This window comes from Humulus lupulus, chromosome 5 (genome assembly GCF_963169125.1).
Source record: "Humulus lupulus chromosome 5, drHumLupu1.1, whole genome shotgun sequence".
Taxonomy (NCBI): Eukaryota; Viridiplantae; Streptophyta; class Magnoliopsida; order Rosales; family Cannabaceae; genus Humulus; species Humulus lupulus.
Window position 1 is genome coordinate 219,696,980 of NC_084797.1, and position 11,197 is coordinate 219,708,176.

General features: G+C 32.9%; 1 long non-coding RNA gene and 2 pseudogenes across 1 annotated transcript; all 3 read left to right on the forward strand.

The window, feature by feature from the left end:
• Positions 1–565: 565 nt before the first annotated feature.
• LOC133779959 (uncharacterized) lies at positions 566–6,324 on the forward strand (annotated as a pseudogene).
• A 346-nt stretch (positions 6,325–6,670) lies between these two features.
• LOC133779960 (cystathionine beta-lyase, chloroplastic-like) lies at positions 6,671–9,291 on the forward strand (annotated as a pseudogene).
• A 363-nt stretch (positions 9,292–9,654) lies between these two features.
• LOC133833982 (uncharacterized) lies at positions 9,655–10,542 on the forward strand. Its single transcript, XR_009893248.1, has 3 exons — positions 9,655–9,768; positions 9,862–9,917; positions 10,297–10,542. It is a non-coding gene; the product is annotated as an uncharacterized LOC133833982 (long non-coding RNA).
• Positions 10,543–11,197: the final 655 nt, after the last annotated feature.

The window sequence follows — 11,197 nt, forward strand, 5'->3', positions numbered from 1 at the left end:
CATGCCCCAAATTTTTGTATTTCAACATTTCCTTTATGGTTTCTTTTATAAAGATATGAATGTTTCGTATGTATGTTGTCTTAAGAATAGTGTCTATGTATAGTAGTTTTAGTGGTCCAAATTCTTAGAATCAGTTGGGTCATTACAACATAGTCACATATTTATTCAATTAATTCCATATGTACAAATTCAATTATGCCCTCTCGACACACTAATCAATGCACTAAGCCTTATTAGAAAATTTAGGACGTTACACAAAATATGCCTCAACAATTTAAAATCATCATCAATCCTTCAGAAGTGGGGATTTTCATCAACCTTAATAAAATACCTACTATGTCGTTCCAAAGTCATAAACTCACTCCTGTAATCCAAATCCATGACCCAGCCACTGTAATCCAAAGCCATGACCGAGCTCCCTGCTTCCAAAACAAATCCCAAAAATACTATCTAATAAACAAAAATAATCAAAATATCACAATAAATAGATTTAGATAAAACAATACCCACCACAAAGACAATGAAAAAAAAATTAAAGACAAACCAGAAACAAAGTTGAATATCAATGGCAATACAAACTGAGAGAAAGGCAACAATGGATGGCTTTGGAGGCAGCTATGGGTGGTTCTGGACGCCACAATGGATGGCTCTGAAGGTGAGAGGATGACAAGAGGAGGCGTCTGGGTCTGACATAAGAGAAAGCGTCTGGGTTCGAAGAGGAGGCGCCTAGGTTCGACAGAAGAGGAGGCGTCTTGGTTAGAATAGGAGACACCTAAGTTCATCAGAAGATGAGGCGGCTGGGAGAAGAGAGAAGAAATAGGGATTTTAGAGAGAGTGTTTAGGGTTTAGGTTTATATTGTATTATTTATGTTTTTTTTTTAAATATTAGATATACGTAAATAAAAGTATATATATTTTTTTACTAAATATATGTATATATATATACACTACACCAAATACCCATTTCCATAACACATTAATATAATACTAATAAAAAAAGTATTATATTGGGAACTTAATGAAAAAAAGGGCGATAATTTATTTAGCCATCCCGCCACTTAGCTTTTTTTTTTCATTTCCTTCAACATTTCTTCAACAAAGATTAGAGACCCATTTCCTTCAAAATTTCGACTAGACCCATTTCTTCGGCTTGGTACGGTCTCCGAACTCCTCACTCTCTCAAATCTCCTCAAAGGAGCCAGAGCAAGTGATGAAGCTGAGAGGAGGATTAATGCTTGGGAAGAAGACGATTATGAAGAACGACCACTTTCCTGGCTACCAAAATAAACGATTGTCTCCTCAAATCGATGGCGCTCCCAACCACCGTCACGCCGAATATTTACATGTTCATGGCGTTGCAATTCCTACCATGGATGGGATCCGGAATGTTCTCAACCACATTCATGGAAAGGAGGCTCAAGTTCCTTGGATGAACCTTCGCGAGGAGCCGGTAAATTCCTACACAGATCCATTACTTGTTAGGTTCTTCAGTTTCTATAACCAAATTTGATTTCCTAGGCAATTTCAATTTAGCTGTGTTTTTAAGTTCGCCCAACCTAAATTTTGGACTCACGAGCCTTTTGATACTTCGACCATGCAAAAAATTCGGACCAGATAGTCCACTAGTGCAAGTGGTTGTTCTCAACCAAAAAATTTTCTTTCTTTTCTTCAAACAGGTAGTGTACATTAACAGACGCCCTTTTGTATTGCGTGATGTGGAAAGGCCTTTCTCAAACCTAGAATATACGGTATGTTGTTATAAAGTCCAGCCTTTTTTTCACTTGCAATTTGAGTCGTATGTTTTACTCCTATGTTTCTAAACTCCAAACATTATTGCCTTTTTATTCATGAACTCCAACATACGTCTTTAAGGCTATACCACTTTCTTCTTTCATGTTAGGATAAACAACCCCATATATTCTAGTAGAATTTTGCAATTACTTCTATTTTTTATAGGAAGATGAATCTTTTATCTTTAGCTCCATATGAATTTCATCCTTAACTCTATAGTAATGTCGGTATTATGATTTATAGTACTTCCCACCTCAGAAAAGGTTAAATATTTATGCTCTAAAGTGTTTTCAGTTTTGAAACTTGTTCCAGAGCCAGGGCACATCACATTTGGTTTAGTTAGGAGTTATTTGATGTTTAGTTTTGTTAAAAAATAGATTCATAAATTTTATAGTATACTGCAAGAATTCGCATAAATGCGTGCTAATAACATCTACTGTTTTAAACTTGCTTATGGCCTTTTATATTGAATAAGGGAATCAATAGGGATAGGGTTGAACAAATGGAGGCTCGACTGAAAGAAGACATCCTCATGGAAGCAGCGAGGTATATTTTTCATTGCTGCATTGTGTTACAACGAGCCTCTCCTAAAGATATGGTGGTTGTTTGTACCATGTATTACCTTTTGTTTGAATGATAGATTTGTTTCCACATCTGACATCCCAGGTATGGAAACAAGATCCTTGTCACTGATGAATTGCCAGATGGTGGACCAATGGGAACCGGTGTCTCGTGATTTTGTGAAGACACCACTAGAGGTATTTCTACTTGATTTTATTTATACGAAGGGGTCAAGAAAATAAATTAGTTTGTTTTGATAACTCAACTTATTTTCTTTCCTTTAGGTGTACAAGAAATTACAAGTAGAAAGATACCTTGTTGACTATGAGCGTGTTCCTATAACTGATGAAAAATCACCCAAGGAGTTAGATTTTGATATTTTGGTGAGTTGAAATGGGAAGAATTCTCTTTTTAGCTTGCCTAAGTGTTCTGTAGTAGACAATGGTTACCTACAGGTCATGTAAAAAATGTTCACTACTCTTAGTTTGTACTCAAATAAGAAGAAATAGATAATATGAATGGGTTTCTATGAGCAGACTGCATTTTGCCATGTCAAACACTTCTTTCAAGTCATTCTGTGATAATATATTTACTGTTGTCTCTAATTTTCACTCTTTATTCTTAGGCTCATAAAATTTGTCAAGCTGATATAAATACAAATATTATATTTAACTGTCAAATGGGACGTGGGCAAACTACAACTGGGATGGTGATTGCAACTTTAGTTTATCTCAATAGAATAGGATCATCTGGTAGCATTCTTGCTTTCTGTACTCTTTTTTACTTTCATTGTTTGGAATAATCATTATTTATCAATATAATGAACACTATGACTTTAATTATCGTATTTACATTATTTGACATCATGTTACAAATATCTTGGGAAAAACTTGTCTTGTAAACCTGGTTATTCTCTTTGTCACTTTCAATAATCTGTTAATTTTTACCCTTTGCTATGCTAATAATATTAATTCGACAACATGTAACATTAGAGTCGGAGAAAAGCTATTGTTGGTAGAGGTCTATGAATTGCAGAATATTGATACTAAGAGTCTAAGAAAATGACGGGCAGGGAAATTGCTTGTTCCATTTAGTTTATTTGTTAATTGTTCAATCATTATTACGAAATAGATCTTAATGATTAGTGGGTTAGGGTCCTTTATTTGAAGTATCGATATAACAACATGAGGGAGAATAGTGTAATATATATATATCAATGAAAGAGTGGTTATCCAAATAGAAAAAGTAGAGAGTGATGTACATCTTGAGGAAAGTCTGAGAAATGCTGAGATGACATTAGGCGTCAAATTAGATTAGAGCAAGGCCAAATAGTTCCCAGGTCACATCGCAAGTAGTTTAGTATTGGATCAATATCTAAGCTACACAACCGTGAAGAATAAAATCCTTTTTGAAAGGTTTTTAACATGCCATAATTAGCATTTGATGTGGCATATTGAAATTTCGTATCTATATGCTTCTTAGACCAGTGTTGTGGAGGAAGAAATATCTAAAATACCAGACCATTCTACCATTGTTTTGCCTAATAATCTCTTCCATCACGTATGTAATTAGGAATGAAGCAATTGATTGGTAGTCTTCCCAGACTTTGAGTGTAATTGTATCCCAAATAAGCCTTTTTCTTTAATTTTCTTCCAAAAGAATTCCTGTTTAATGTTTCTGAAAAAGCTAGGACAAAGCTGAGGGTTGATTTTCAAGCTCTAAATGAGAGTTTGCTTTTTGATCAATAATAGTAGTAATGTGATGGCTTGGAGAGAAAATTTTCAAACATGTTTACATTCAATAAAAGTTACTATATCTTCTTTGAAAAGATAATGGGCCAACAACAAATGTCTTACTGATATTATTGCTAATTTTTGCCAGATCACTTGTACTATTTTCTAGTTTTAAAATATTGTATCCTTTTTTCCGCCTCTTTCTCCTGTTGTTATCTGCACAACACACTAGTCAGTCTTTGACGATGTTGGCTTCTCATTCTTAGTCTTTTTGCATAAATAGGTATTCCAAGATCCAATTCAATCGGAAGAGTTTCAGACGCTGTTGCTATTGCCACTAACAACTTTCCAAACACAGAAGAAGCACTTCGTAGAGGAGAATATGGCGTCATAAGAAGCCTGGTTCGGGTAATAGAGGTACATTAAATCATCTCTTTTTTTTTTTCAAAAGAAAAAACTAAAAAACTAGTACTTTTGAAAATTTTCATTATTAAATTTATGTTTTAGGGTGGCCTTAAAGGCAAAAGGCAAGTAGATAAAGTCATCGACAAGTGTGCCTCCATGCATGTATAACTCTTCAATCCCATGCTGCACCTTTTGACTTCAGTTTGCTTTCTAAACATCTATTTAATAAGAGATCATCTAAAATTATCTGTTTTTGCCAGAAAATCTCTTTCAACCATTTCTTTCTTTTTCTTGGCATTTAAAAAAAAAATCTGTTTAAAATTAAAAGTTTGTTGAACTCATGAAACCATTTGTTGAAATTTTACAAAACTTACGTGAGGCAATTGCCACCTATCGCAATAGCATTTTACGTCAACCAGATGAAATGAAAAGGGAGGCGTTGCTTTCATTTTTTGTGGAGTATCTTGAGAGATACTACTTTCTTATATGCTTTGCTGTCTACATTCATTCAGAGAAATCAGCCCTTCAATCTAAATCTGTTGGTAATAGCAGTTTTGCTGACTGGATGAGAGCGAGACCAGAACTCTATAACATTCTTCGCAGGTATTAACAAGTGCTTATCATATCTAGTTAAATAAATTTGAAAAAATTGATAATATGGCAAACATTGAATGTGATCCCAACTGGTTTGGTTGATTATTGTTTTTTCTTTTACTTCTATGATTGATCCCAACTGACTGTTTTGAGTCATCAGACTCATCACCATAGAGAAATTCTAAGCAATGTGTATTATTTGTTAAAAAATTCCAATAATGTTAAGGTATATGACTAATGTTGAGGTTAGATAAGCCAAGGGTTCTTAGGATTTAAGGTGATTCTTTTCTACAGGCATTTGATGCTAAGTTGAGACTCAAAATAATGTTATAAATTTGCATTTCTAGAACAACTTTTACACATTGCAATCTTTCGACTTGAAAAGTGGATTGTATCTAATTTTGAGAAAGGGGAACAGGAAGGAGAAAATGTATATGAGGATTATTTAGTGGATTTCCATATGTGATGTTGCCTTTTTTTTTTCCTCTCCCAATTCATGATGAACTAGGTCATATCTTAGGCATTCTTATTATTGGAATTTTTTGGTCACTAATAATATTTTTGCAATTTGGTGCTCTTTTAGACTGCTTAGGAGAGATCCAATGGGTACACTTGGCTATGCAAGTTTGAAGCCATCCCTCATGAAGATTGCTGAATCTACTGATGGTCGTCCTTTGAGATGGGTATAGTTGCTGCATCAGGAAATGGTGAGGTTTTAGGCAGGCAAACTGTTCTGAAAAGTGATCATTGCCCAGGTTGTCAAAACCAAAACTTACCTGAAAGAGTGGTGGGTGCCCCTAATTTTTGGGAAGTTCCTGGTTTTCCAGTTTATGGAGTGGCAAATCCAACTATTGATGGAATACATTCTGTGATACAAAGAATTGGTGGCTCAAAAAGTGGTCGTCCAGTTGTTTGGCACAATATGAGAGAGGAACCTATTATTTACATAAATGGAAAACCATTTGTGCTCCGCGAGGTTGAAAGACCGTACAAAAACATGCTTGAATACTCAGTAAATTTTCATTTATGTCATACATTAAAATGAAATAAATAATCATCTGCTTATAAGGTTTTTCTAATGTTGTTCTGCATTTGTTTGGACCCAAGCATGTGCTTTGTAGTAGGTTATCTTAAATAGGCTTAATATGCTTTCTCTTGCTTTTTGAAAGTTAATGTATGTAAAGCAAGTAGTGTATTGTCTAATTTGTATGCTTCTGTGTTGTTGAAATAGATTTTGTGACCCCCTGTGTTTGATGTGGTCACTTGAGCAAAAAAACAAAAACTATATTTTTACCACAAGCATCTTCTAGTTTTGAAGTTATTAAGCATGTATATTTGTTTTGATACATGGTGACCTCCATAGTCTCTTGTTTATGTGCATTTATTTGTTTATGGTAAGATAATGGTTTTGACATCTTATTTTTTTAGTTGCAGATATTATTTTTCATAGATTGAACCTATTTGTTATATTGTATAATGTTCAAGCATATATCCATATGAATTTGTAAGCACACGCACACACACACACACACACACAAACACACACACACACACACACACACACACATATATATGAAACAGTTGGAATGGGAAATGGAGAGAACGAACAAGAGCGACAGTTGGAGGATGTTACAGTAGACAATACTCTCCAAGTTTCTTGTTTAAAATCAGATACCACTCAACTTGAAATGAGTTTCTGAATTAGATTTCTGCAGGTATATTGTCCCTACAAAAGTTCAAATATAAAAAACAACACTAAGCTATATCGTAATTAATAATAAGAGAAATTAGTTTCTTTTTTAAAGTAATTTTGTCTACTTTTGATGCAAAGTTGATTGACTTTATTTGTCTTTGTCATGGAGCATTGAGAGACACCTCCTTTCTTTCTTTTCTTTACTCATTAAATGTGATTTTATGGTTTCAGGAGTTGGAAAAGTTAGTAGATATTTTGAAGCATGCTCATGATTTGCTATCAACAGATCTTGAGAGGCATTTTATTTTAGCTTAAAATTAATAGAACTAGTATTCACACACACACAAACACACACAAGGATCTTATTTATTGTTTGGGAAAATATAAGACACAATTTTTTTTTTTAAATGTTGGAGCGTTTATTGTGAGTTTTCTCTTAATCAATTTGTGTCTTTCAGATATGGTTAGAGATGCAAACTGATTTCTTGCCAAACTTTATCCTTTGCAACGCTACCCAACGTTTTATTAGATCATCGAAGGTTCCCCATGTTCTCTTTGAATTAATGCCCAAATATGACACTTGGGCATGGGCAGACCGTTCGTGTGACAGCCGTGAGCAGCGCCTCTTTCTCGGAGTGACAACCCAGGCGAACGGTGACAAATCTCTACAACTTTATATATATAATTCTTACTTTCTAAGCTTCATTGTAACTTGACTGTTCTATGCTTTAATTTCAGCCTTCAACAACAGAAAATGGTCCTTATGATTATACTCGAAGTGGAAATCCTACATGAGATGTTCTTGAAAGGTCTGATTTCTTTTGTTACTAATATGAGTCAAAGTAATTGTTGTATAATCTCAAATATTGCTACTTTTTCCTTGTTCTAGGAGTTTTTTTTATGTTGAGCTTTATTCTATTGTATAGCCTTTTTGCCAAGCTGGATAAAGCAGATCATGCTTTTTGCTTCACTAGTGGAATGGCTGCTCTGTCTGCTGTAGCCCATCTTGTTGGGATTGGTACTTCCCTTTTCTTTTCCTTTTTCTTCTGTATCTTTAATTATTTATCACTAAGTTGAAGTTACAGTATTTTCTTTTTAAAATTTTAAAATAATAAATGCAGCATGCATCAATATGGATATTCCAACGAATTGGATATATTTTTAATGAATTAAAGTGGATATATTCTTGTCTAACATATGAGATGGATTTGGGTCCTTCGGTTTATAAAATAGATTTACCATGAAGAGGTATCTCTTGGCTTGTGGATATTTTCTAATGACTAGGTTATCGTTTATGCCTTTATGGCCCTTGGTGGAATTTGTAGCTGCTGTCTTATTTGAATTTTTTTTTCTTAAGATATAATAATGTGATTTTAGGTGAAGAGATTGTTGCTGGAGATGACATTTATGGTGGTTCTGATAGGTTGCTGTCAAAAGTAATTCCAAAGACAGGGGTCGTGGTGAAGTAAGTGCAGCTCACTTTTCAAATATATTATGAAGCCTCAGAGTAAAATCTGAAAGTATCATGCTTATAATGTGTAGACGAGTTGATACAACTAGTTTAGATGAAATAGCATCTGCAATTGGTCCCTGGAAAAGCTTGTCTGGCTGGAGAGTTCCACAAATCCTCGACAAATGGTTTCTAATATTCGTGTAAGATATCTGGCTATTATATTTTCTCATTCCTTTTTATTCTCTATTTTTTAATGTTACTTCTAGTAAATGCTTAAAAGAAACAGAGAAGATAAACTTAAATTAATGCCCAAATATGACACTTGTACTCTTTGAATTATATGATGTGTGTGGGTTTATCCTTTCTCAAAAGGCTGATGAATTATTTGGATATCTATTGTAACCCAGGTAGAGAACGATCTTTCCTGGCTGTCTGATATTTTCTTAGACATTAAACTTGTTTTTGATAGAATCAATAAAAGAATTAAGTAGTTATTCAATTATTTGTTGCCAGAAATGTCATAATTGAATGATTTGGTAATGTTTTTAAAGTGCAATTATTTTTCTTTATTTATTTTGTGCATCTTCAGGAAATAGTTAAAATGGCTCATGCTCATGATGCTCTTGTCTTGGTGGATAACAGTATAATGTCTACTATAGTGTCACAACCTTTGGAACTAGGAGCTAGTAGCAATATAAAACATGAACTTTACATTCTATAGATTACTCTTTTTTATTTCCTCTATAAAACTGTTGGGTTTTTATTCATTCATCTTTCATTCAGACATTGTTATGCACTCAGCTACCAAGTTCATTGCTGGGCACAGTGATGTGATGGCAGGTGTACTGGCTGTAAGAGAGGAAAGGTTATGCATGGACTTTCTTTACTATGAACTGTAATGTTATAATTTATAACTTCAGGCCCTTATTATAATTTTTTTTTTCAGATTAGCAAAAGAGTTGTACTTTCTACAAAATGCAAAAGGGTCTGGGTTGGCTCCATTTGATTGTTGGCTCTGCTTACGAGGAATTAAGACAATAGCTTTACGAATTGAGAAGTAGCAGGTGAAACTTCATGCTTTTATCACTTTATAATTTTCTTATAATCCTTTTTTACAACTGTAAAGCTCTGCCTTGTTAAGGTCGTAATTATTTAATATTTATTTCTTGTAGTTATGAATTATAGCCTGGTCATTTATCATTTACATTGTCTTGACTTCACATAACTAATTCAAAACAATATTGTAACTCTGTTATATGTACTTGAACTTGTGATGTGCATCTTGGGTAAGTTTGAATTATGTTAGTAATTAATGCTTTACCTTATAACTTAATATTTCAAGGCCGAACTTTTAAGTTTTCAAAATCACTTGAGATGAATAAAGTTTTGGCTTTGAGTTTGACATATATGCTAATTGCTTCAAAATTTTGCTCACCTTCAGCACTTACAATGCAGTTTTCATCTGTTAACAGGGAGTGTGAAGTCTCTCATAAGCCTGCCCTGCTTCATGTCTCATGCTAGCATACCAGCTGAAAAAGGTTGAATAAAACAAAAAAACATTTATACTTTACTGTCACAAAAATGTACAAGACTATTTCTGGATGAGTTCTTTTTTCTAACTTTATTTTTAGTTTTATTGCAGAAATTGGGCTAAACCTTATATTAAAGATGCTAAAGAAGTTTCCAGGTGCATTTTTATTTTATTTTTTTTCTTTATGATTTTGTTGTATAAGAAGTCAAAGTGTGATTATGTTTTTATTCTTTAATTTTTTTGGGGATATATTGACAGAATTTATAGTTCTGGAATCAATTTTTCCTCACATACTTTTTGATCATTGAGAATGATATATTTGTTATCTTGATACATTTCACAAGCCTTGTTTTAAGTTGCATGTTTTGTTGCTTCAGTCGTTGTTTTGCATGGTAGTACATCTTGCTATACCCTGCTGTTTCGTCAAGTTTTGGAGTTATTACAAATTTAATTTAAACTTTATATGTTTACAGGTGGAAACTAGCTTAAGTCTTATGTTCTTAATAATAAAAGGAATTTTTTTTACAATTTGCAGGTATATTGAGATGATTTCTTTGGAGCAATTCTTGACAACATTTGTAGTTAAGGCCTTTAGAATGGAAGAATGTATTTCACTAATTTTTGTATACATTTCTTGTTTTGTATTTAGTGATAAAGGAATTTGAATTGGGCATAAATTATGTTGTAATATGATTTCTTAAGCCTAGACTAGTAGACTAAATATTGTAATTACATTTGAGTAATTAATAAAAATCTATTTATGTTACCTTATTTGGCTTCAACTTTCATATTTGTTTTCCTAGTTTTGTGTAAGTAAAAAAAGATTATGTTTCTCTAAGCTAATATAACACATGTGTTATACTAAAGTGTAGTTTAACACAAATAATGCGTTATACTAAAGTGTAGTATAACACAAAAAATGTGTTATACTAAAGTGTAGTATAACACAAAAAAAAGTGTTATACTAAAGTGTAGTATAACACAAATTTATAAGTATTGAAATGTGTTATATAATCGACTATAAATAACATAATTAAACACTTATCTATTTATTAAAATAACACAAAAATTGTGTTATCGTTGACAGTATAATAACACATCTGTATAACAATGATAAAGTATTATGTAAAGTACCCTGACCTACGATAACATAGTCGGTCTTAACACATCAAAAAGTGTTATGGTATGTTTTGATAACACATTTTCGGTGTTATTGAAAACATTTTTTCTTGTAGTGATATATGTTTATGTTTTTTATGAAGAGAGATTGAAGGATATAATGTTAATGTTGTACAGATCAGCGTTAATTTTAATAAAAAAATGAAAAATGAAAATAAAATTGGAGGGAACAATGAGCTCCAAAAGCTGAAAATTTTCCGTCCAATATATCTGTAGGCAAAACCTTTTACCTACCAATGTTATTGGTATAGAAATTA